The 26,581-nt window shown below is 32.2% G+C and overlaps 1 protein-coding gene and 1 non-coding gene across 7 annotated transcripts in view; both read left to right on the forward strand.

Annotated features, from left to right (window-relative positions):
- Nucleotides 1-26,581, forward strand: part of LOC149907196 (uncharacterized protein CG43867) — a 245,344-nt gene that overhangs the window by 120,667 nt on the left and 98,096 nt on the right. The window contains exon 1 of one of the 6 annotated variants that reach the window (XM_090103575.1): nt 17,479-17,560. The exons of the other annotated variants lie outside the window; for them this stretch is intronic. The gene's annotated coding sequence lies outside the window, so the exon portion shown is untranslated. Of the gene's footprint in view, nt 1-17,478; nt 17,561-26,581 lie in introns of those variants that run through there. 6 annotated transcript variants of the gene reach the window in all.
- Nucleotides 10,526-10,597, forward strand: TRNAM-CAU (transfer RNA methionine (anticodon CAU)). Its single transcript has one exon. It is a non-coding gene; the product is annotated as a tRNA-Met (tRNA).

Genomic DNA, 26,581 nt, shown 5'->3' on the forward strand with positions numbered 1-26,581 from the left:
CACCGTTTCAAATACAACAATTTCGTCATATAAAACTTGTCCCAGAGCACGCGCGAACATCGCTATAAAATAAACTCTTATTTATAAACAAAAAACAACCTGCACTACACATATTTTCCGTGTTTACACCGAAACCATCTTCTGAAAGCGACCAGTTTCAGCTGACCTCGCGGTTTACGTACAGATTGTAGAAGAGAGGTTCGGAGGAGGGTTCTATATAAATTGGCTACGCGTCAACACAGGCAGTATCGTAAGTAACCTCCCTCGCGTACTTAGAATAAATTTTCAATACTCTCGAATACGGGTCGTTAGTTCTTCAAGGGTTTACGCACTAAGTTGAGAGTTTATCTCTTATACGTGGGGAAAGCATACACATAATGTGATTTTAATACCGGCTGAGTTTGATCTATAAATGATTGATTGAGGGTCGGATATTAAATTCATAAAGGCTTTGGAAATGTACCTTTAAGTGATCCTACCTTGATCCTATTTTTGTAGAACTTTCTCGGTGTTTTCATCGGGTTATTTTTAGATTATGATTCAGTATGAGCTTTAAATAGAAAGTACCTAATGGATTTAAAAATAGGTGTTATCGAATAATATATCTAACCGAAAACCTTGGTAAAACCTATTTCTGGTAAAACATAATATATCTTCTAACTTACTCTATTGTTACCGTTCACTTTAATTAAGTTTATTCTTTTCAAGAAGTTAAATTTAATTATTTACATTCATGGCAGCATTGTTAAGCCACAATTATCTCTGACTCTTATCAATCATAGATTGATTTTCTAATAACATACGTTTTCACAATATAACGTTCACATATCTCCGTTCAAAATGAACCTCACATAGAACCAATAAAAATATTACCCCACTATTGTCTCCAAGCATTAAAACTGCAATTCCCGTATATGTGCTAAATTTATTTGTAAAATGATGGTTTATTGTAACGCAACCACTAAACAAAGAGATACGTGCGAATTGTAACAATTCTGGAAGCAGGTGTTTCTTGTATAGTACAACTATTGTTGTAGTTATTTTGTACTGGGTGTTTAAAATTAAAATTATTCGTTGTTGGTTGTTTAACTTGGTTGAATAGGCATGACGAAAGATTTTCAAAACCTCTTCCATAATGTGTGTATACGTTTATTAAACAAGAAAAACCCTATATTTCGCTAATATACTTAAATTTAACGAAGATAAAAGCCATTTTTCAAAAAATATTTATTAACTGTGCTAAAACAGCTCACAGGTGTCATGGCGTAAGCGTGACGTCACTCTTACGTAAATACGTAATTATCTGTATGCATAGCGAAGTAAAATTAAACAAATATTTAATTATAAAGTGTTATAGAATCTAATTTCAAAGTTTATAAGTGGTGTGCAGTATTGTAATGTGAATCTACATAAAAATAATACCCAAAAAAAGTGTTAGTAATTGTTTAAAGTGAGAAAATAATATGAAATGATTGTATAAATTTGACGTAGAGAAACCCGAACCACATATTCGTGAATTCGCAATTATATTTCTGTTCTGAGTCGATAAAGCATACGTGAAAAAATAGAAAATAAATAAAAATGCGTATTCTCAGCATATTCATAACAACAAAATACACCTGCCGCGAAGTTGTTGTGAGTTGTTTACGTAGACGTGACGTCACGCGTGTTTCAGTCAAAATGGCCGACTGCAGAATTTCAATGTTTTATTTTATTAATAATCTCATTAATCTTAATGTTTTTAATATTTCTAAGTCACTATTTTTAATTTATATATTATACATTTTCCCTTAAAAACACTAATTCGAACATTTATGGATACTGTCGTCATGCCTATTCTTTGTATCTATGAATATGTTGTACATATAGTTGTACTTGTACACGATTTTCTTTGTACACGAATAAATTTTCCTTGTTTATCGACTACCAAGGTTCAGTTTAAGTGGCAAAATTAAAGAAAAAAGTTCTTAAAATTAATTCTAAAAAAAATCGTTTTTCACAAAATTTCAAGGTAATATGATATTATCAATGCTAACAGAGTGTCTTATTAAATTTTCATATTTCGAGATTCAAAAGAAAATTGATTTGATTTTTATTCTCATTAAAATTCATTCAATTGGGGAAAAATAAAATTGGATTCTTTACTTGTACAATAGTCTTGATTCCGTTTGTTGTGAAGGCACCCTTTGATAATTGTCTCAAATGAGGAAATAAAAAGAAAAAGGAGTAATCTGGTAAAATTGCAGTGTTTCTTTCTGTTGTTGTAATTGTTTGCTTGCATTCAAAGAAAATATACTAGAGTTTCTTAATTCAGAACACGTAACAACTAACAGGTGGCCGTTTCTCACGAGAACAATGCTGAAGAACAATAAGTTCCATAAACCATTCAACACAGCTCCCAACGAATACAATATACTTCAAACCACTATTGCTATCAATTGAAACCTACCCGCCCGTGCTTCCTTCAGAACATCCTTGGAGTGCTATAACTGCATCCAATACCAAACGAAAAACCCCATTAACCACCTAGAAATAAGAACTATATTCCTCTCATATCACTGATGATATAAGATGCTCCTGTTCCCGCTACATCAATTTCTGAATCGATTTAAGCAGGCGGAAGTTTTAATAACTGATACGCGATATTCATTTCGAATCCATATTAATAGAGTTCAAATTCCTATCTCAGTTGTCATAAGTTAAGCCTTTACGGATGGATGCGTTTGCAGTGCAATATTCGCCCGCTTCGTTTGTTCCTTGTTATTAATTATGTTCTTTGTACGTAAACTGCAATGGTTATTTTTCATCTATCCTTATTGTAAGGTATCAAGAGAAATTGCAAGATTTCTATTTGCGGGATAAAGTTGGTTTAGTCATGGAAGTATGTAAGTATATTGTTTTCTATTCAGCGAATTTATTATTAAGATTGAGCGAAGCCTACGGACAAAGTAATTTTGCTCAATATCTGTCAAATATGTTTATGTCTATATTCATCCTATTTGGGCAATTTAATTTGAGGTTCCAAAACAATCTAAATAGTACGATAACGTCTACCAAACTCATTTTAATTCAATAACGATTTATGAACAGATAGACTTACAGGAGCTCCATTGTTTTTTTTTCTTATTACTTAGACATCAATATGTGAATAGATAGCAGTGTCAAATTAGTTTCCAGTACTAATATTAAAAAATATCTTGTACAGCAGGACAAAAAGCTCTTTCCTGCAAAGAAAATCGATCAAAGAACTAAAAAAGCATTGACCATACACACCAATGGGACATTCAAATTCTTATCTGCAATAAACATTTAAAACAATGATTGTTACATTCCGAACATTGTATTACGGAAGCAAAGTAAAAGAAATAAATCATTTAAATGTGTTTTTGATCAAAACCAACGATAAAATTGCAATTTGGATTGCGGGAACATTGCATCCGTGTTCCGGGGCAATTTATCAGGACTTAAATAAATTGCGAATATCGAGGAAGTGAGAACTTTGCTTAGATTTGCAAAACTTACTATTGAAAAGGCGATAGACGTTACTCTTATTCGTGAGTCGTGAAGTATTGTGACGTGTCTTGTGGTGGTTTGATTCGAGAATATACTTTGACTATTTACTAGCAGAGGTTATCTTTGCGTGAACTATAACTACTATCCTAATTCTTCATTACTATTGATTTATACAACAAAGAATGAGACGTAATAGGTTTGACACGAAATATTAAATCTTAAGCGTGCTCTATACAATTTATATTTGAAGTTTGTTTAACAAAGTTGAAAAAACTTTGTTTAAAAGCACAAGCAAAGCTTCACTCGCTTCAGTCAATAAATTATTAATTAGGTTTTATTCTCTTAACAAAAATGACAATAAAATAATATAATCCTGGAAATAAATATTTGGATTCAGTTAGATGATAAAATCTCGCTTTACCGACGCTTAAATATTGAATCTCCTTTCAAGTGCATTATTTTATTTTTTACATCAATAACAATCTTCTTCTTCTTCTTCCTATTCAAAGTCGGATATAATGAATACAATAACAGAATCATTCGATCATTTCGATCCAAATCTAATTCTGAATTTAATTGTTCAAAACGTTACACAGCAAACACACGTTAAAGTAACGAAACACAGATAACATTAAAACATCCAATATTTGCTAGAACATTCTACCGTAAACATGGCCCCAGACAATACCGTCTGCATAACCTAGGCAATAATTCAGGTGTAGAAATGCAATTACCGTAGGTGATAATATGCGGACCATACATCATGAATGTATGAATCCTTTAGCAGACATGAGGATAATTATGAAATTATCAGATTTTTATGATTTGTAGCTTTTTTAAATTGTGAGACAAGGTAAAAAATATGTGAACGCCATTGAGATAATATTACTACGTATGGAGGAGACACCACGAACAAAACCTGTGCGCCATTTTTTTGCTCTAAGTTTTAAAAATTATTATCTACTTAGGTACTTACCGATGAAAAGTTATGTTAGTCACTTTTCTGTATTATTTGTATTATTTGTGCAATATCGTAACACACACGAAGGCATATTTGCTGCGTTTCACTTTAAAACAAATAAAAAATGAGCGTGCAGTTAAGCCATATGGCTTATGTTGAGCGGAACATAAGTGATGTAGGCGGTGTCGTCTCCATATGTATATCTCAATGGTGAACGCACGTGATTTACGGTGGTTGGTAACTTTGTAGAATTAGAAGAAAAGAGAAGAAGCAATCCACGACCCAGTTGATATAATTATACGACGAAACAAACAACTTGTTAATATTTTTAATTTATATTTATTGTATTCTAGTTGATGATTATTCAGATGATAATACTGTTTTAGTCACTCAAAATAAAAATGTATTAACAAACACGAAATAAAGAAGTCTAACTAACATTGTGTAAACTGCAAACCGAACAGAAAATGATACCAAAGAATATCAAAATAAATTCAAGATGGAACTTGACACGTCCATTAGAGGTTATAATACCCAAAACGTGAAGGAATAATGGTGTTAACAAAATTGTGAGTGCATCGGAGCCAACATCGGAGCCTAGTGAATGTTCTGGCAAAAGATCTTTGTAAGTGCTTCACACCTGCGTCTCTTATGATTGACGTGCTAACAAATTACATTAGGCTCTTTGGAAATTGATGTTTGGATCGAGACTGTTTTGGATTGCTATCGCTTTATTTTATGCTTGTTAGGACACATATGGGTGTTTTTAATATCGTACATTATATAATCGTAAAATTCTTTCCTAGGAATTAAAAGACGTATGGAGTTCGTTGTTAATATTTTAACATGTGCATTTATAGGTACTAATAATTATTAAACTTTAAATGACGAATAGATAAAATAACCCCTGCAACTTCTATCATAATTCCATAGAATATATAGATGCAGTAAGTTATCATCATAATCACTATTATTAAAAACATATAATGTATTAGAAGTTTCGATTGATTCCTGTAAATCATCATTTGGGTTCTGAACACTTGTATCCAAAGATGTTTAAATTTCTAATAAAATTAAGATGAAATCACATACGCATTCACATACATTGTCCCCTACATTCAAAGCAAATCTAGCAGTCCCACTGTCGAGCCCCCAGGGGGTCAGACACGTCTGTAAACAATCAATATGCTAATCCAGGTAATTCCTAACTCAGCTACTGGACAAATTGTAGCAAATATTTGATGGACAAATAACTAGCGTGGCTAATGTATTCTTGTGTTTGGTCTGTATTGCCACATCTAAGGATGAAAGTCATACGATCTTAGTTGTACTATGAAGTGTTACTTACTGAATTTAAGTCATGTAAATAATTGACAACGACCTTTGTTTTTCATGAATGGTTATTATGTGATAAAATATTAAGTTCTTAGGTATCAGAATAGTAAAGCATACCTTACTCAGTGAGTTCATTTTTTTTTTCTTATAGTTATATTTATTATTTATGCCTTATAGTTATTATTTAATCATGTCATCAATACATTTAAAACCTCTCATAATTTAAAGTCCGTTACAATGTACATTGCAATCCACTACGTCCGGAAAGTTTTAACTCGTTACGTCCTCGGTTTTATTCCGTTTTGACGGACACTTTAAATCCAGCTGTAATTGAGGGTTATGTAAATTCTGCCGTCCTATTAGCGGACAGACACGAGGGATGCTGGGCTTTGAGGGATTTTACACGTGAGGACATGAGAGGAGCGAGAAGGAAAGTTGTGAGATGCAATGGTAGTTTTTCTATGTGTATGGTACATTTTTTGTACGGTATATTTGCTTGCTTAAATTGTCTTAGAATATTATATTGGTGTTAAATATCTATTTTATTTTGGTTATTGGAATATTACAGCTCATTTAAGAAATGTGATCAGAAATATTTAATTAAAAGTTTCTTGTGACGAGCAATACTGCGATAAAAAAGCATAAGATAAATATTGATAGGGCTATATATGAAACCGTTTTTGATCTGTCATAATGTTCCTCTTCTGAAAGAAATGGCTTATTTTGGTATAAAAATCTGATTTGTTAACGCGAATCCGCTCTGCTCTCTAATTTAAAATCACCGCTATAACTGGAAAAGCTTCATACAATAACCCTCACAGAGTATCAAACATGTATTAGAATTAAATACGGAAAAAATCTCCCCTTAATTGGTTTAATCATTCATACACAAAGAGTTTTAACTGTGCTTAATTTTTTCATAGAAACGTTCTTATTATGCTTTTATATTTACCTTGTTCGTCACTAACAGGTGTATTTCCAAGACCTAAAGCTATAGGTAACATTTATATTGAAATCACTCTTATAAAAAATAAATATTTTAGTTAAAAAGCAGATAAACATGAAATACGAAAATATGACAATTAGGAACTTCACTGTTAACATCTTAATACCAATAAACTTAACCGAAAAATGTATGAATACAGAAATTGTATATCTGAATCTGAAAATGTACAAATAGTATTTAAAAATAAGAACGTTTTCCTCTAATAATCGAAATAAAAACCTTATTATGTAAATGCATTTGCGGATAACAATGCAGTTTAACCGTATGAACATTTACAATCCCATTAAAGCTAACAATGAAAAAGTAACAGACGACACGAATTCTTTCGCTTTTCACGACATTATTGAAAGAAAATCCAGACAATTGTAGTTTTTAATTCACTCGCATTAAAGCCGAAGTTCCTGTAACTGAACTAAATTAATTTCGATTCCATAAGCTATCCATAACGCAGTTTACTTATCATGCTCTTCCAAACCACTGATTTCATGAACCATTTTACAAAGACCTCAATTTGTTCCTCGTGTCTGTTGCAAATAGGGTTCTGTGGGGATCAAGTTAAATTGGACATGATTTATCTAGTCGAGCATGAACCATTTCCCTCTCAATGATAGGTTATTAGTGGTAAGTATGAAGAGGTCAGGTAATACTGGACTCTATATGTACAGTTTACTGAGACTTATTATATTTCTTACCTAGAATTATAAGAATCAATATTCTTCAAATCCTCAATAGCATCTAAGTTGTTAAAGTCTATATATATTATATACTAGCTGTGCCCTGCGGTATTGCCCGCATTGCTCCGCTCCTGTCGGTCTTAGCGTGATGATAGTTCCTATAGCGTACCTATAGCCTTCCTCGATAAATGGGTTACTAACACCGAAAGAATTTTTCGGACCAGTTCCTGAGATTAGTGCGTTCAAACAAACAAACTCTTCAGCTTTATAATCTTTATATATAAAAATGAATCCCAAAATGTGTTGGTAAGCGCATAACTTGAGAACGGCTGAACCGATTTCGATAATTCTTTTTTTATTATATTCCTTGAAGTACGAGGATGGTTCTTATGTACCTATAGAGAAAACGTAAATATGTACCACGGGCGAAGCCGGGGCGGACCGCTAGTATTAAGTATAGATTTGAATACGTCCATTCTACATACAGTAGTAACTACACATAACTACACACAACTAGAAGTGACCACGAGTTTTATCCTCGACAAAATTTCAGATACAAGATAATCCCCACATTACTTATAATTAAAGCCTGTACAATATATTCACATTCTCTTGTGAACCGGGATATGGGGATAAATCTTCTCTCCATTACATTTTGGCCCATGTTTTTTTAAGGGAAATCAGGCGGTCATTTTAATTTTGCCGTAATGGGGGATGTATTTATGGGTCTGGTTGGATAACCTCGTGTATGAAAACAAACATGTTTCTTCATCTTCTTATATATAAAAATGAATCGCAAAATGTGTTGGTAAGCGCATAACTCGAGAACGGCTGAACCGATTTCGATAATTCTTTTTTTATTATATTCCTTGAAGTACGAGGATGGTTTTTATGTAGAGAAAACGAAAATATGTACCACGGGCGAAGCCGGGGCGGACCGCTAGTTGATTTTAAAATTATGAATTATTCATGTCAGGTAAAAAGGGTAATATGTATTAAGTTTAAAAACCGTCTAAAAGTTCATTGTCTAATAAGTATCTACTTTTAGATTCTATTATAGATTTGTTTGTTATAGTTTACCTCAAAAACTAAATCTTTAATAAGTAGTAGGTATTTTGCAAGTGTCGCGGACCTAACCAATAACCTAACCAATACCCGCGGCCCCATCATAAGTAGGGCATGCACCCGGGTTTACCCGGTTCCGAAAAACCCGGGTAAACCCGGGTTTTTTGATGATCTTGAGAACCGGGTCTGAATAGTATGAAACCCGGTTCTCCCGGTTCCGACCAAAATATTAAAATATAAAGTATTATTTATATTTTGCTGCATTATTTTAACAAATTTATTGTATCTGGCAACGTCAGACTCACGTGCATCGCGAATTTTCGTGCCACGCCTCAAACGTGGCTCCGATTGGTTGTCTAACCTTAGATGCTATAAGTTTCCTACGGTTGTATTACCAAAAAAAATTAGGCTTTGAAAATGACAAAAATTAGGCTACAGAAATATTTTTATTAGATTTCTCGTGAATTTGAAAAGCTGTTAATTTTACTGATTCATATTTAATGATCCAGTCATGTTTTTGTTTTTGGTATCAAGCTGAAATTTATATCGAATACTCAAGTCTTCGGTCCCTTTTATGTGAAAAAGTCGAACTCACAAGCCAACGCATCAAAAGATACAGCCTTTGGACATTTTCGAAAATTTCGTCATTCGCATGGGACTCAAAACCTACAGCTGGGTACTTTTCATGTTTTTTCTTAATATGTGTTATGTGATATTATGATAACAAGAGCGCCGCGGCCGAGACAACCGTCAAAACGCTAAGGAATAGAATACGCTATCGATACATATTGACATAAGCCTATGATGTTTTGCCTAAGGATTCGGTCACACTACCAACGACGACGACGACCACGAACAAAGTTTTCATCCAGTCGAAATTAAATAAATTGTGCAAAACACAATTAAAAAAATGTTTTCGAGATCAATGGATAAAAAATAGGTTTTTCGTAGAAACGGTAGCTCCTAGGAAAAAATATATTTAACCTTTTTTATAGATAATTTTATGATGTAATTTGTAATTTTGGTTCCAGGTGATTGTATGATAAACTTACCGTCTCGGCGAAAATCGCAAAAAAAAAACTATTTTTTTATTAATTGACCTCGAATTAATTTTTTTCCGAGTACCGTAATGACGGGAGATTTAAATATTTTATTTTGAATAAATTTTGGCAAGATTTGAATTTTGGTCGTGGTCGTCATCGTCGTTGGTAGTGTGACCGAACCATTACCAAAATATCATGAGCTTATGTCAATAATTAGCGTTAGCAATTTCTATTCCTCGGCGATACTGACGTTTGACTAAGGGCCAAGGTACTTTTATAAGACTGATAAATAAAGAGAAGTATTGAAATTTTGTTTCTTTATTAATTTAATAAAATAAGACACAAGCCGCGTAAAATAAAGGCCTATCAGGTACTTTTACAGTTACTTTTGTTTAATTTCGTATTTTTTCCGAAGTATTCTAAAAGAACCGGGTAACCCGGTTCTACCCGGTTCTGAGCTCGATTTGGAACCGGGTTTCAGAAACTTGGAACCGGATCCGGTTCTGCATGCCCTAATCATAAGCGGCTCGACGGAACACAGTGGGGTTTTAGTCGGTAAGAATCCGACATAACCCACGGCTCCTTCCCCGGGGGCCGTGGGTATCTTTGGAAGATTTCCCCACTATAGAAAAAAAATAAAAGGTATTTTGCAAGTAGCCAACCAGTGCGAAGCCGGGGAGCGGCTAGCGGCTAGCGGTTCATACAAAATGTCTAATAATATGGTACATGTAGCAAAATATTACGATTATTTTTTTTATAATTAATATAAATGCGAGTAATAATTTACTATATTTGCCGATCTATGATAATAATGTGATAATAATTTGCACATGTGAGTCACGTTACGAAGATGACGCAATAATGGTTCACATTAGCTCATATGATGAAGTTCAGCTTTACTACGGTAATTTCGACATTGCAATAGAAGAGCAGAGTGGCGCAGTGGAAGCGTGCTGGGCCCATAACCCAGAGGTCCGTGGATCGAAACCACGCTCTGCTAGAACCTTTTTTATTTTTTTTATATTTTTGTTTTTTACTCATAAAATAAATATATAATATGAGATGGTCTTATCTCAAAAATATTCAACGTTAAGTTTTTTTTTTCAGAATTTTCTGTCAAGTTTTAAATTACCTATATATTATACCTACGTAAAAACGAAAACCCTATCTTATTTCATAATCCAGGTGCCATATTAACTTCACCTGCAAATGTAATACCATAAACTCTTTGTAAACGAGACACTCGCTGGTTTAATCAAACCATATTCCTGCTTAAAATATTATCATTTCCACACGTTCCGAGCTGTATAGAAACTAAAATGTCGTTATATGAGAATTCATTACGCCATATCTCCGTATTCAGCTTTGAACTAAAATTGAAGTTTAATTTAAAGTTCAAAGGATTTGAAATATATTCAAGTCTTTGTTAGTTGTGATGTTTAAACGTTATTTGTTGATAAGTTTCGGATGAAATCAATTTTATTTACTTACAAAAACATGAATACTGAATAGGCTTACACTTTATATGAACAAATAATTTATATTTGTGTCTATTTATTATGATTAGAAGTATTTAACAGACTTTTTAAGAAAAAATGTGTGCGTGTAGGTACTAGTGTACACACGTAAGAAGTGAAACTTCTTTATGACCTTATTTTTCAAAAAATAATTTACTTACTTTATGCAACTTTACAGAAATACGTCGAAGCACACGTGGTAGGGATAAGAAAAAGATGGCGCGTAACGAAAAAATGTTACACTGAATTTTTTTCCAACCCCGATAAAGAAGTTTCACTTCAAAAACAAAGACTATAACTTATTTAATTAAAGGACGTCATATCGTTTAATAACTGTATTTCTAATTAAACTCTGTAGGTACCAATTAAAGTACCTATCTTATATTAGTGAGCATTAAAAATACCACAAAAATAAACAAGCATAAAACACTCCGGCATCTTGCTAAAAGCTGTAACACGTTATTTAATTGGTATGTTAGCAATTTGTTTCAAAGGGTGAAATTTTCTAATTTCACCTACGTGCCGTTGCCTAGTAACCGGCACACGGTTATAGTGACACCACATCACTGAGATGAGTTTCACGTAGAGGTAAATAAAGGGAAACGCGGGTTTTTAATAGTTAACATGTGAAAATGTATGCTGTTTTATAAATTATAGAAATGAGGAAATAAAATTAAGTTCTTATTTGTAACGCCGAAAAACTATATTAGATGGGATATTAACAAATAAAAAAATAAGTATATTATTCTTATTTAGGATAATATTACAAAAATTTTAATGCCAGTTTATATACTCTTAATTATAATACATATAAGGTCCTGATATCATTTCATTAATTATTATGTGTTTCTTTTGTTATCTTTTTGTGACTAAAACATTTGAACGTCAGTTGATTCTACAATCTAGGCTACCCTAGCAACATACTAAAGGCGATTTCTGTCAATAGTTGAAAGTAAAAAGCTGTAAAGAAACAAGATGAACAGAAAAACACCTCATCAGTCATCAGTATTATTTATTTCAGGCACAATATTAAGTATCGTGTTTTACAATAATTTTCTGTATCAATAACATTTTATTAGCATGCAGTACATTAATCACGGTTATATAATACTCATAATTGTTTAGTTTGACCTGACCTGGTCACGATAAACAGGTCACACCTACACGTCAATGCAAAACCATTCAAAGTTGAGCCTTTATTAGAAAATCACTCAAGGTCTTTGTCAATTGCGCTTAGCGTGGGTTAGTACTTAGTACATTCTACTTTATAGCACTGAGCGAAAATTGAAACTTATTGTCGTAGTATAAGGTTTAGATTTGCGTGAAAACCAATCATGGAAGTGTGGTATTGAATAACAGCTTAGTGGGCGAATTAATGACTTTGAAAAATGTGGTATTTAGCAATAACTACTGATACAATTGAGTTTATATTTTGTTTACTCATGCGTTAAACGGTTTTCATGGTTATTAGTTCGTGATGATATGAATAATTAAAATTGTTATTATAGGTTCAGATGAGTTTTAGTTTGAATATATTTTATTTGGAAATCAAATGGTATAGAACGTGGTTGAAATATACGTATGTAATTGCATCATTTCAGCCTCTACAAAGATAATGTGATACTTTATTTATTAGCAACAAAATACGACTAAATAATATGATAATGCGATCTGAATTCTGATTCATAAAACTAATGTGTCTATTTCCATTTTAATAAATGACTTTACCATAATCTTATTTAAGACTCAAGAATAGCCTTAAAAATTAAAATCATTTGAATCCATAAAATGAGTCATCAAAGGAGAATAATTACTTCGTAAATCGAATTACAATTTTTAAGGGTAAAAACTAAAAACTCTACCTTGTTCTGGATGTTAACATGAAGACATTATTTGTCACTCAAATTGTACTCCTGAATGTTTTGTCCATTTATATACGTATAATTTTCCGGGAAAGCCTACATTAACGGTAGCTCTTTATACTAGGACGGTAGCGTGTCGTCCCAAATCTTAATTAATAACCTATTATGTTCTCTATGCCATGCAAATTACATCAGTCAATTGAATTGATAACGACTATTGTGACGCCGAATTAAACCATATTGAAGTCTGTCGTGTGCAATAGTTGTATAGAACTGATATTAATATTATGTAGAGTCAATACTGTGCTATATATTACATGCTTGTTCTGGTTTCACACTTAATTGTGAAATAAGTATTTTAAGTATAGATTGTTGATAGACGTATAAATATAATAATTAAAGCCTTGTGTAGCTTTTATGGGCAATTGTAAGAACAATAATCAAGTTGTAGGTTATCTGTGTCTCCAAAATAGTTTTCGCTGCGTATGGCAAATAATAAATGTAGATAATGTTTATGTACTTTTGCATATTGTTAATTTGTCGTGCTAGTAGTAATGTGTGGTAATTAATGTTAATAATTTATTTATCTCTTTTGTTAATTGATAGCACAATCGCCCAATAAAAACAATTCTTAAATCGAGTTCAATTTAGCCAAGACAGAGAGAACCGGTAAAGAATGCGGTGTCCAAGTGAACTAAGTTTAAATCGAAACTTCTAGACTTCATTTAACTTTGGTGTACTTAATTGAAGCTGTAACGATAATAGTTTTTCTTTCGGAGTTAATCTGTTTGCACTGGCGATACAATTTATTGTCTCTATCGGGGAAAGATGGATAGAATGTGTGGACTGAATTTTGTTGCAGCGTTTGCGGATAGCGGTGACTTTTAGTTTTAAATATTGTCGGTGTGTTTGGTACTTTGCTTTTAATAAATTAAGGCTTTTGTAAGTGGCGTATGCTGTGGCCTTGACGGTCACTGAATATGATTTTTAGTTCTCTTCTAGATTCTTGTTCTCTAGTAGATCTCACTCTGATATTAACAAAAATAACTTGTCGTTTTCTAAGACTTAATATTGCATGAAAGTTTATCCGTTCTTAAATTATATCAGTCAAAGTCAAATCCATTAAACAGTTCAGTACCGTGGTATTGATGGCTGTTGGATTATAATGTTAGCATGAAAAACAGCTACTTTTCTTTACAAACAAACTCTTTACCTATTGTTCAAATACCCTCTATCTTCTTATCTATTTGAAACCTTAAATTGCTTGCAAATTCGACATAAACCAAGAATCTTAACTCCCTTATCTGCTAATATGAGGGCTAAGCTAAGAATAAAATTACTTTTAGTGCAGTTGACATCACGGCTTACTTGGCTACGAACCAAGGCAGTGTACCGTTTTTACTATCTGAGTGTAAAAAGAAATTATCAAAAAGACACTCTTAAGCACGTATTATTTGAATTGAATTTAAATTGTCGGATATTTCGTGTTTTTTTATTACTAGTTTTTAACCGTTGCTACACTCGTGTATTGTTAAAACTATCGTATGAGAATTATGTTTGTAGAGCGGTATAAGCGATATAAAGACAAACCTTTATTATGGTAATTAAGATGAATAAATTGTAGGTATGTTTTCAAAAATAGGTATATGTATCTTTACTAATATTAGCTGAAGAGTTTGTTTATTTGTTTGTTTGAACGCGCTAATCACAGGAAATACTGGTCCGATTTGAAAAATTCTTTCGGTGTTATATACCCCACTAGCTGCTCCGCGCGGTTTCACCCCCGTGGCTCCACCCCTGTTGGTCGTAGCGCGATGATATATAGCCTATAACCTTCCTCGATAAATGGGCTATCTAACACCGAAAGAATTTTTCAAATCGGACCAGTAGTTCCCGAGATTAGCGCGTTCAAACAAACAAACAAACAAACTCTTCAGCTTTATAATATTAGTATAGATTTATCGAAGAAAGCTATACATTATTACGCTAAGGCCAACAGGAGCGGAGCCACGCGGGTGAAACCGCGAAGCACGGCTAGTTTTTCATTAATTCATCCAATCATTTCACCATACTCTATCTATTCAATGTAAACATTTATTTTCTTTCCAGATAATCGCCTACGCAAAATAGAAGTTATTTTACGAAAGTATGAATAATAATTGCGAAGAAATATACTCGTCACCTTATACTTTGTTACGTAGGTCGTGACGTGGGCGCCGCCGCCGCCTCCACTAGCTGGAATAAAAATATATTTCAGTGCATTTATTTGTAATAATAAAGTGCACTTTTTTGTTTACTAATTGTGATATAAATAAGTTGTTATTTTTTATGAGTTTCCCCTGTTTGTTGCTATTGTATAGTAACAGGTTGTTTGAAAAATAATTTTGCGCCTTTTGCGGTGATAGACTTAAATGACTGTACATAGACCATGAGCTTTTTTTATCAAATACTGAATACAGCAAAATATGATTATTTTGTCCAATACACTGAATTACTTGAACGAATTTTTTGTACACCCTATCTTTTAGTCGTTGGTTTTTACTATTATTGTTTGAAAGCAAGATATATCGATAAGCAAGAATAAATTTGCAATATGACAAACCACCAGCATATCACCTTATAGGAATTCATCGTAATACTGTCATCTCAGTTTAATTACTACATACTAAGAATTCTACCATACCCGTGGCCCCGTCGTTGATGCGGCTTGACGGAACACAGTGGGGTTTTGGTCGGTAGGAATCCGACATAACCCACGGCCCCTCCCCCGGAGGCCATGCAAGATTTCCCCACTTAAAAAAAAAATGTGTGCGTGTACTAGTGTACACACGTAAGAAGTGAAACTTCTTTATGACCTTATTTTTCAAAAAATAATTTACTATATGCAACTTTACAGAAATACGTCAATCACGCGTGGTAGGGATAAAAACAAGATGGCGCGTAACGGAAAAATGTTACACTACATTTTTTTCCAACCCCGATAAAGAAGTTTCACTTCAAAAAATAAAAGTTTAATTACTACTACGAAAAGCTCATAATTTTTTTTTTAATTTCTAAGAACTGTATAAACTCACCTTATATCTAACAAAATAATTAATTGTTTACCAAATCCTTAATAAAGCAATCAAGTACAGGTTTAATGCATATTTAAGTGATACCTGATAGAATTGTATCGGGTTCATTAATTATGAACAAGTCATTGGTCGGTACATCTGTCATAGGGTTGTAATTTGACGTCGAATTGTTACTTTAGATCCAAAGGTTTAGAAGGAATATATTTTTATTGATTCTTATATATATAAAAATTTACGAAATCGGTTCAGGAAAAATTACGAGAGCTTTATGCAAAATAAAGTTATGCCTTGCATGCACTTGTTTTTTTTTTCTATTTACTATATATTTAGGAACAATATGGTTTTCAAATTCGCTTTAAAAGCCATATTAAATTATTTAAAATTCCTTACATGATAAAATTATATGAAACAGTAACACAATTTTCTAAAATTTACACAAGGTAAGTGCTTGAAGGCTCCTTTGATTTACCAAATAAACATTTATTTTGCGCATCCTATACACACATACATATAATACACACGTATAACTATAACCCGGCTAAAGAGAAATCCCAACATGTGAAAGGAATAATCATACGCTAACAAAAGCATGAATATGCCTCCGGCTTGGGTCGGGTTGGATGAGGGTCTTGTCAACCATCCGTACCTACGTAAAGATTACGTAAATAGTTCCGTGAAAATGTATTGTCTTACTGACCTCCATCTTTATTTAGAACATATTTTTAGGGGAAGGTAGGTAAAAGTGGAATAAAATGTATGTGAGTGGTGGAAAATTTATAAAGAAATTCAGTTGAGTCCGAAATTTTATTAATTTAATGTTTAGATAGTGTCATTGATAAATACACATAAATTATACATTCTGTGATATATTTGTACTAGAAAATTTCAAACTCTACATACCTATCATTCAAACATACTCTTTTAATAGAGCTTTTGAATCATTATACTGTACAATTTTTAAATCTGACAGTTTTAACGTATTTTCGTCAGGGTTGCGTTTGTTAGATGCTCTTGTCAAATCAAATAAATTGCGTCTAATATAAATACAATTATGTACCTATAAACCAGTCTAAGAAACAAAAAACATCCTGTTTTTGTGCCTACGTCTAAATATTTCTTGTATTCTTTTCCATACATCATATCGGTTATGCTACGAATTCCCAGCAAAAACATCTTCCTCAATCAAAATCCTTGACTGTTTGCCGCGAATATTTCACTGCCTGAGCGTTGACATAATATATACAACCGTAGCTTAGCTCGTAGCCGTCTGCTGCTATAGTAACGGGCAGTCGAGTTACGGGGCTCGCCGCGCGTAGACGTAGCGCTACGGTTACACGATCCGCTACATAATCAAACGCGTTACGCGATCTTTGAAGTTTGTATGTAATCTTAAGACGTATGTACATGTGTTTACATTTTAATGATTTGAAATGTTTTAATGAATCTTTCGTGTGTGTAGTGTAGTTTAATTGCAGTGTTGCGTTCAGAGCGTTAATATGTATTTAATGTAGTGAGTTGAGAATTTTATGTTATACGTGGTGTTCAGAGTATGGTTAATTAATACTAGTCATATTTTAATTGTTAATTTTATTATGAATATGATTTTAAATTTTGATAAAATAAAAAAATAAATAAATAAAAAACACTTTATTGTACAATGCACAGATATACAATACAATAATATACAAAAAGAATCTTCACCGTACATTAATACCTGTTAATTACTTTGATTCAGGTTTATTTTAATCATACAATATTTCTCAAATATACTGTAGGCCTACAAGCCTGTTAAATTAACTATTTTTTTAAACATTTATGTATATATATACATATATATATATATATATATATATATATGTCTTTCTCACTTCTATTGCTGTGTCACAAAATTACGATAACAGTTTTCATGTGCATTGGTCCTTTTATTAAAATATGTACTAACTAGATTTCCGCCCGCGGCTTCGCCCGCGTTTTCAAAGGAAAACCCGCATAGTTCCCGTTCCCGTGGGATTTCCGGGATAAAACCTATCCTATGTGTTAATCCAAGTTACCCTCTATATGTGTGCTAAATTTCATTGTAATCGGTTCAGTAGTTTTTACGTGAAAGAGTAACAAACATCCATACATCCATACATCCTTACAAACTTTCGCCTTTATAATATACTAGATTTCCGCCCGCGGCTTCGCCCGCGTTTTCAAAGGAAAACCCGCATAGTTCCCGTTCCCGTGGGATTTCCGGGATAAAACCTATCCTATGTGTTAATCCAAGTTACCCTCTATATGTGTGCTAAATTTCATTGTAATCGGTTCAGTAGTTTTTACGTGAAAGAGTAACAAACATCCATACATCCATACATCCATACATCCATACATCCTTACAAACTTTCACCTTTATAATAGTATTAAGATAAGATATTAGATATTAGATATTAGATAATAATGCACCAAATTATAAAAAAAGTAAATTTGAAATAGGAAACACATCGTTTAAATACAAAAAACACTCACTTTCATACTGTTTAACAGATATTATTTAACAAAGTCAGCATTAGTCGTAGGCTTTTTGCAAAAATATGAACATACCTTATTTTATTTTGGTAAATAAATTCCTACATATATATATAAAAAAATATTTTCACATTACAATTCGTTATAAGTAATAAAAAGACATTGTAAAATGGTTGATTAAATTCTGCAAATTCCAAATAAATCCCCAAACGGTTATCACGTACATAGTTAAATTTAACTATAATTAGAGTTCAATGGAACATTAAATGCGCAAATTGTGATGTGAATTTCAAATATAATCAGCTAATCAGTCTAACGGTCAACTGCACATTAGTTAAAATAGATACGAATGCTTCATTTATTTGTTTTTCTTTTTTAATATATGGAATAATTTATATCTTCATCGTCTTAAAAAGGTTTTGTTTCACAAAATGTTGTTGAAACCATCGACCTAAAACAGTGATTAATAATCAATATTAATATTTTAAACATCTTGAAAAGGTTTAGTTGCTCAACATGATAATGTCAGCATAGCCCAAAATAGCAGACAAAAATTATATAAAACGTAAAAATGTAACCACCATATTTCGTATTTCATGACAAACTATCATTTCACAACATTACTGTTTAATGACGGCTATATAAGTCGACATAACTTGACCGAACAAAAATGTACACAACAATCCACAGATTAATATCTAAAAGACCAAATGAAACTCCAGTAATATTACTTTCGTGTTTAATAAAACTCGAACATATTGTAATTTTTATGAGCGCTTATAGCGAACGGTGACAATGGTGCGTCTGAATTTAATTACCCTGTGCCGAATGTGCTTGGTTTAATGGTTTTTATTTATGGCCTCGGTTTTACTACGATGCGTGTTTTACATATTTATTCTGAATTTAATGCTTTGCGTTGGATGTAGAGAATCTCTACAATCAAAAGTATCTAATCAAAACTTAACTTAAAATGTAGGTATGTAGTGTATAAGAAAGTTTAAAAGTTATCTTACTGAAGATTCAATAAGCGCTTCGCTATTACTCTGTTAATCTGTCCATTCATATGTCTAGCAGAGAAGATAACAAATATTATTATTGTAAACAAAAGATAAAAGATATACCTGAATAAAATATATTTACAATATACAAGAACCGAATAAGTAATAGATCTATTCACAGCAATATCTATCCGCCTACCTAAAAGTCCTTTCCAAACCCCGAAAGTCCAAACTCGAAAACATATCAAATTCGCGTAATGAAAGAAGTGAAAATCAAACACCAAAGCAAAAGCTTGCTTGTGATTGTGACTCTCTGAATGGTCGTCCCTCAGGGTTCATAGTACGGGCCCCTTTTGTTCCGTTTCTTTGAGAAGTCAGTCCTCTGAAAACCAAGCTCTTTCAAAGCGAACCCAGCCCTTCGTCTTTGTTGTGCCGTTGTTTTATTCGGATAAGCAGCTTAAATATGATTAGATCTGTTGTCGATAATGATGTACCAATTATTATAGCTTATTGCTTCGCTAAGGCTCTCTAAGTGCTTCTACTTAATTGGCTGTTTGGTATAAATAGACTTGAAAGAAAATACTGGGAACTAAGAAAATTATGATTTAGAATGTTCGCAGAATTACTGCTTTTCATATTGAAAATAAATAGTTGGTATAAATTAATTTTATATTGGCAATCTAAACTTCGTGGAAATGATATTGCGAGTGTTGAATAAAAAATAAATGATTTCATATTAAAAAGGTATTATCAATATTTTTATTTTTGAAATAAAACGAAATATGCGTACCTATAGGTTTTCATGAGTAATTAATTAATATGAAGGCTTTATTCCTACTAACATTACATAAATTATAATAATAATAATTAATATAAAATGTATTAATTATTTAATCTATATTGCGTCTCTTCCACATCTCTACTATAAGATTAAAGAAGAAAAAAGATAGAAATATTGGTTGTAAAAATTAAAACTGTAAAGCTGTAAGTTTTACAAGAATTTTAAACATTGTTCGAAATAACTTTAATAATTTCAAAGAAAATCTTAAAACGTACCGCGCGCGTTCATAAAGGGAACTTGATATAATTAAATACTATAGTTTTATTTTAGTTTTGAAATGTTACCAACTTCGCGTCAGAAGTTCCGAAAACTCAAAATACTTATTATGTTGTTAGCAACTAAATACGTTCTCAAACCTGTAAACATTAATTGCAGACAAAGTTTACAGTAACAAGTTTCACGGAAATTTTGTTATCATTCGCATGTCAAACGTTTGGCTTTTACATCTATATTTGACGAAAAGTTCTACATCTCTAGTTTGGAAGATTACTAGTAGCAGAAGTAAGTCTTTGTATATAATTTCAAACAAGAATAAAGTAAAAAAATATTATACTTAAACGGTTATTAATATTTTAATTGTGTATCAAACACTTTATATTAACATTTTTATCTAACGTCAGCAACAAATAACAATATAACGTAACAAACGTTCTCTACAAATAAAAAAGCAGAAACTGTACCCTAAAAAGAAATTATACCAAATAAATATATCTTTCTTCAAAGTCTTCGTTCACAACATCCAAAAGCTCGTGGTTTTCGATGTGTACAATACATGTATAAATAAGCAATTATAAAGAGCTTGTGAACTCTATATCATTCATGTCGCATCTATTTATAAACAGCTCTATAGCATTGCACTTAATTCTATAACTCATCGTTTCATCATATTAATACGTTATACAGGATGTGTATAATATCCTGTTGACACGCGTTTAACATTTGTAAATAGATTGATTAGTAAGCAGCAAGCGTAGGGCAAACTTGGACACATAAGTCATATCCTATTAGTACTATAAATGCGAAAGATTGTATGTTTGTTTGTTACTCCTTCACGCAAAATTTGCGGAACCGATTTTCATTAAATTTGGCACACCCCTAGAAAAAACTATCTTAGTTTTTATCCCGAAAATTCCATGGGAACGGGAACTATGCGGGTTTTCCTTTACTACGCGGGCGAATCTGCGGGCGAAATGCTAGTGTTACGAATATATATGATTCTTCGAACCATACAAGACTTATATGTAGTTTATAGAGCTTGTAAATTAACCAAAACAGATGATAGATAATATTGAAAATATAATGCACACTTGTTGGCTTCGGCTTCGTCTGGAACATCCTGGAATAAAAACAGAAAAGTTTATTCTGGGTACCATACAAATAATTTAATAAAAATTTTATATATTTATCCGAGTACAATTTTTATATATTACGTATTGAACAGCTCTATATTTACGTAGAACTCTATCCTTACGTACTGATAACTGATAAGAGATGTTACTCTTCGGGAAAATATAAATACTATACTATACTGTTCTGGGACTATATTCCAATTCTATTATAAAACAAATCCAACCATGAAACTAATATAAAATATTAAATAAACTGTACGGGAAATAAATTACTTTCGGACAATTAAATTTGACATTGCTTACGCAACTGTCAAGTCCACGCATCCAGCGAATAATAGAAAAAGCTTCAGATTTCAATAGAATCTAACCGTATATACCTACAGTGATTTATTAATATCTATTTTAAGTACAATATTGAGCCGCTTTACTATTCCATTCACACTTCAGGTGGGTGTGGTGAATGCAACGCATTTACGTAATGTTGGTACGTGGGATCTTTCCTTGACCCAGTAACGAAGTTTACTAGTAAGAATTAGCTTATCAATGATATTAAATAATAACTTATAGGATTTGGAAATATTGTATTTATTCATCTTCAAAAACAATTCAATAAACATAAATCGGTGTTTATTTGCAACTTGTTAGAGACATAGCATCAATTTTTTAAGCGTGAAGTGTTTTTGCAAAATTGAAGTGAATATACAAAAATGCTGAAAATAATTTAAATTATTATTAATAACTATTTTCTCCTTGTTCGTCCTTTTTAATAATCAATTAAATCAGATTTTTTTTTAAATTTCAGTCACATTCACACTAACATTCTAATTTCTAAACATCAGACTCGAATCTAAGACCCGCCAAAGGCTAATCATAGTCACCACTGCGCCCACGTCACAAAAGCCTTTTATTCCTTCGCCTAACAATGCTGCATACATTCAAACAGTTAGTATAGGCTAGAACAATATCATGCCGAGTGTCATTGACCCCGCTGCATCGCTGCGCAGTGCGACCTAATACACCTAAGCGGTATTGTTCCGAACTGAACATCCACTGCCTGTTACATATGAATTCTAAAACGCGTAGTCACGTGTTTACCAAGATGGAGAGCAATGTACACAAAAGTTAGGGGAATGTCCTATCGTGTTTCGATTGCGATGTCTCGATGCACGCTACGTTTGCGCTTAGATAATTGCCTGTTAATATTACTTTATTAGAAAAATAGGTGCACGAAGGTATTGTTCATTCCAAACCTTTAAACAAAGAATAAACAATTAAATTTTATTTCGTATGTTTTTTATTTGTACTTTGTAGGTAACAGTTTACATTTGTCAGATCCAAATACTACAACTTTAACTCAGTTTTCCTATTTTCATATATTAAACATGTCATTGTCAAATTAAATAAATTTCCAAAATAAACTTTCAACCCTATAAAGCCTAATTTATGAACAATGTTCATAAAATTAGATTCTAGGTCATTCACCTGTTATAGATATAAAAAGTTATTTGACCTGGATTCCTAACAAGTTCAGTAATACGATATTATTGTTGTTTCAATTGTCTACAGTATTGTATTACCTTTGTAACGGTTGTATAAATTGACATATGGCAATGAACTTTAATGTGTTTTTTAAGAAGGTTATTTTTGGTAGTATGTGGGTTTGATAATTGATTTGATGATTACTTTTAATTTTATTAAAGTGGGTTGTACTTGATATTTTTGATTGATGTTTCATTTTTAGCCTGATATCTAATGGGTCCCTGGATAGCTATTTGGGGATTATCTAAAAATAGAATTTAATATTAATATTTGAATGGAACGTCTATTACAAAATCATTCTTAAAGTTGAAAAGCTCACTATAAATTAATGAGAATTTTAAGACGTCTCTACATTATCATTTACGACTTCTATTTGCCTTGCCTTATCCATAGGATAGGTTTTATTGCCTTTCCTTTCAGTTTTATTATGTACCTACGTATACTGTATTAAATTAATTGCATATATACATAAAGGTAACTTATTTATGTATCATTTATTTTAATCATATTAAGATTTTATTTAATTACTAGCGGTCCGCCCCGGCTTCGCCCGTGGTACATATGAAAAATAGATGTTGGCCGATTCTCAGACTTACCCGATATGCACAGAAAATTTCACGAGAACCGGTCCACCCGTTTCGGAGGAGTATGCAGACTAACATTGTGACACGAGAATTTTATATTTAACTAGCGGTCCGCCCCGGCTTCGCCCGTGGTACATATGAAAAATAGATGTTGGCCGATTCTCAGACTTACCCGATATGCACAGAAAATTTCATGAGAATCGGTCCACCCGTTTCCGAGGAGTATGCAGACTAACATTGTGACACGAGAATTTTATATATAAGATTATATGCGTGAAGCATAAAATTTCCAAAAATTGCAACAGAAATCAGCATAAAATCGCTAATATAATAATAATATCTCTTTACGTAAATCGAATATCAGCAAATACTGAGTTCCATTCGATCGCGACTCAATTATCATAATGAATTCCATCCGAGCTCCTGTCGTGTCAACGTTAATATTATTACAATTTCTGGTAATTTCATTACGAATTTATCTTATTCTGACTTTTACTTCCGATTTTATAGGTATTGTTGGAAATTATAATTAAAACATTTCATTAAGGTAGGTTGTTCGTTTTACAACTTCGATTGAATAGGCTATTTGACAGTATAAAAAATAAATTACTTTTTTGTGTAATCCATAAATATATAAGGTTTTTGAAGCGATTTAAATTAATAAATGATATAAATAATAACTTATTTATTTATAAATCGTCGAGAAAAAACATCATATTGTTTAAAATGACCACGTGACCGAAAACATCCATGATTGGCTGCATCTGCCATGACGTCACAGCGGCGTAAATAACAAGTGATCCCAACGTTTACTCACGTCGTTGCTGAATTTCGCTTTTGGTTTTGTTTCTTGTATAACTTATTTATTGTGATTCAAGGTGTCTGTAATCAGTTTTGTTCTTTATGTGTTATTTTTGTTTGTCATGGAACCTAATTTCGAAAAAGCAGACAGTAGAAATCTACCTAAAGTGGACGCTATAATTAGGAAATAATATTCTAATACTGTGCTATAATGGTTGGCATGTTCTTTAAAAACAACCAAGATTTTTACGCTCCTCAATTGAGAAATGTGAAAACAGCTACGTAAGTTAATATTTCAATCGTCATTCATTACCTTTTTAGTTAATTGTACCTACAAACATGAATCACAATAGCATAATAATTATGAAGTATACATTTTTTAGATTAAGTCCTTTATTTTTCATTTCAGCCAATCAGTTTATAGGATTGACGTGTTTGTATTGATTATTTTCAATATCAATACAAACACGTCATCATCAATTTATATATACATATTATTATCTTACCTCAAGCAGGTAAGTAATGAGACGATTTATACTATGTATTGCAAATAAAATAAACTGCCTACTAAGTATTCAACACCATACTTACATCGAAGTGGTCTTCACAAAAAAATATAACTGTTTTAATTGATATATCTAATATCACTTGGATTTCTGCGAGCTAACTGCAACCACTTTCTACGCATTTTTATATCTTTTGGAGCACATATAAATAGTTTGTCAGGGGTTTTAATAGTTGTATTTCTGCATCCAGGAACTACACACCACCTATAAGAACTCATTCTCTGGTTTTTAAACAGATTAACTTAATTATACTATAATTAAAACAAAAACGAACAATAAGTACTAGGAGCAAGTTGATGTTTACGCCGCTGTGACGTCACCATGGTCGCGAGACGCCATATTCTTCAAAATTGTGTTTTGGCGGCGTATTTGAATATCATGTTTTTATTTTCCATTTTCTCAATGAATAACTACAAAAAATTAAGAAACATGTGTTTTGTGTGCTCTATAAACGTATCTTAATAATTTGAGACAGTTTTCAAAACCTTGTCAAATAGCCTATTATGTAGCATAAGCTGGTCCATGCAACATAAAGAGGAAAAGCTCTATGCTAAATTCTAAACATTACTATAACAAAGAGAAAGCTTTGTTTACAATGTCTACCAAATAAAACGTAAAGAGAAAACGTAAACATGTACCACGGGCGAAGCCGGGGCGGACCGCTAGTTGTTAATATATTCGTATATATCTGAAGTCCAACCAATAGTTTCAAACCCTTTCCTTTGCAGTAGTTCAAACGAAACGAAATTCAAACGACTTGTAACATCGCGATTACAGCGGCTCCCACAGTTTGAATTTTATTATTATTGAATTTTCTTCCGCGAAAATGCTTTGCGACTTACATTTAAATAAGTGGTGAATATACTGGTGTGTCCTTATATATAATATGTAAGAATATCATAATTTATATTATGGTATTCGTAGAATGTTATTGTGAAAATCAGAAGTTGTTGTTCACCTGTGAGAGCTTTGAAGAAAATCAGAGGCTCTGTGTCCATAAATTTCTCTCCATCCAAGGAAATAACCCTTATGAGGAAGGACCTTAATGATGCTCTAATTTGTATAGTTTCAAGGAAATCTGACTGAGTGTTTTAAATTTCGCAACTACTACTACCTATGTTGCATTTTATGAGATGAAACTAAATAAATTACATCCTACTACTATAATATTATAAATGCGAAAGTTGGTGAGGATGGATGTTTATGTGTGTGTTTGTTACTCTTTCACGAAAATACTACTGAACCGATTACAATGAAATTAAGCAAACATATAGAGGGTAACTTGGATTAATACATAGGATAGGTTTTATCGTGGAAATACCACGGAAACGGGACTATGCGGGTT

This window comes from Colias eurytheme, chromosome 7 (genome assembly GCF_061535395.1).
Source record: "Colias eurytheme isolate Ceu_HAF_F1 chromosome 7, ilColEury1 Martin Lab GWU primary, whole genome shotgun sequence".
Taxonomy (NCBI): Eukaryota; Metazoa; Arthropoda; class Insecta; order Lepidoptera; family Pieridae; genus Colias; species Colias eurytheme.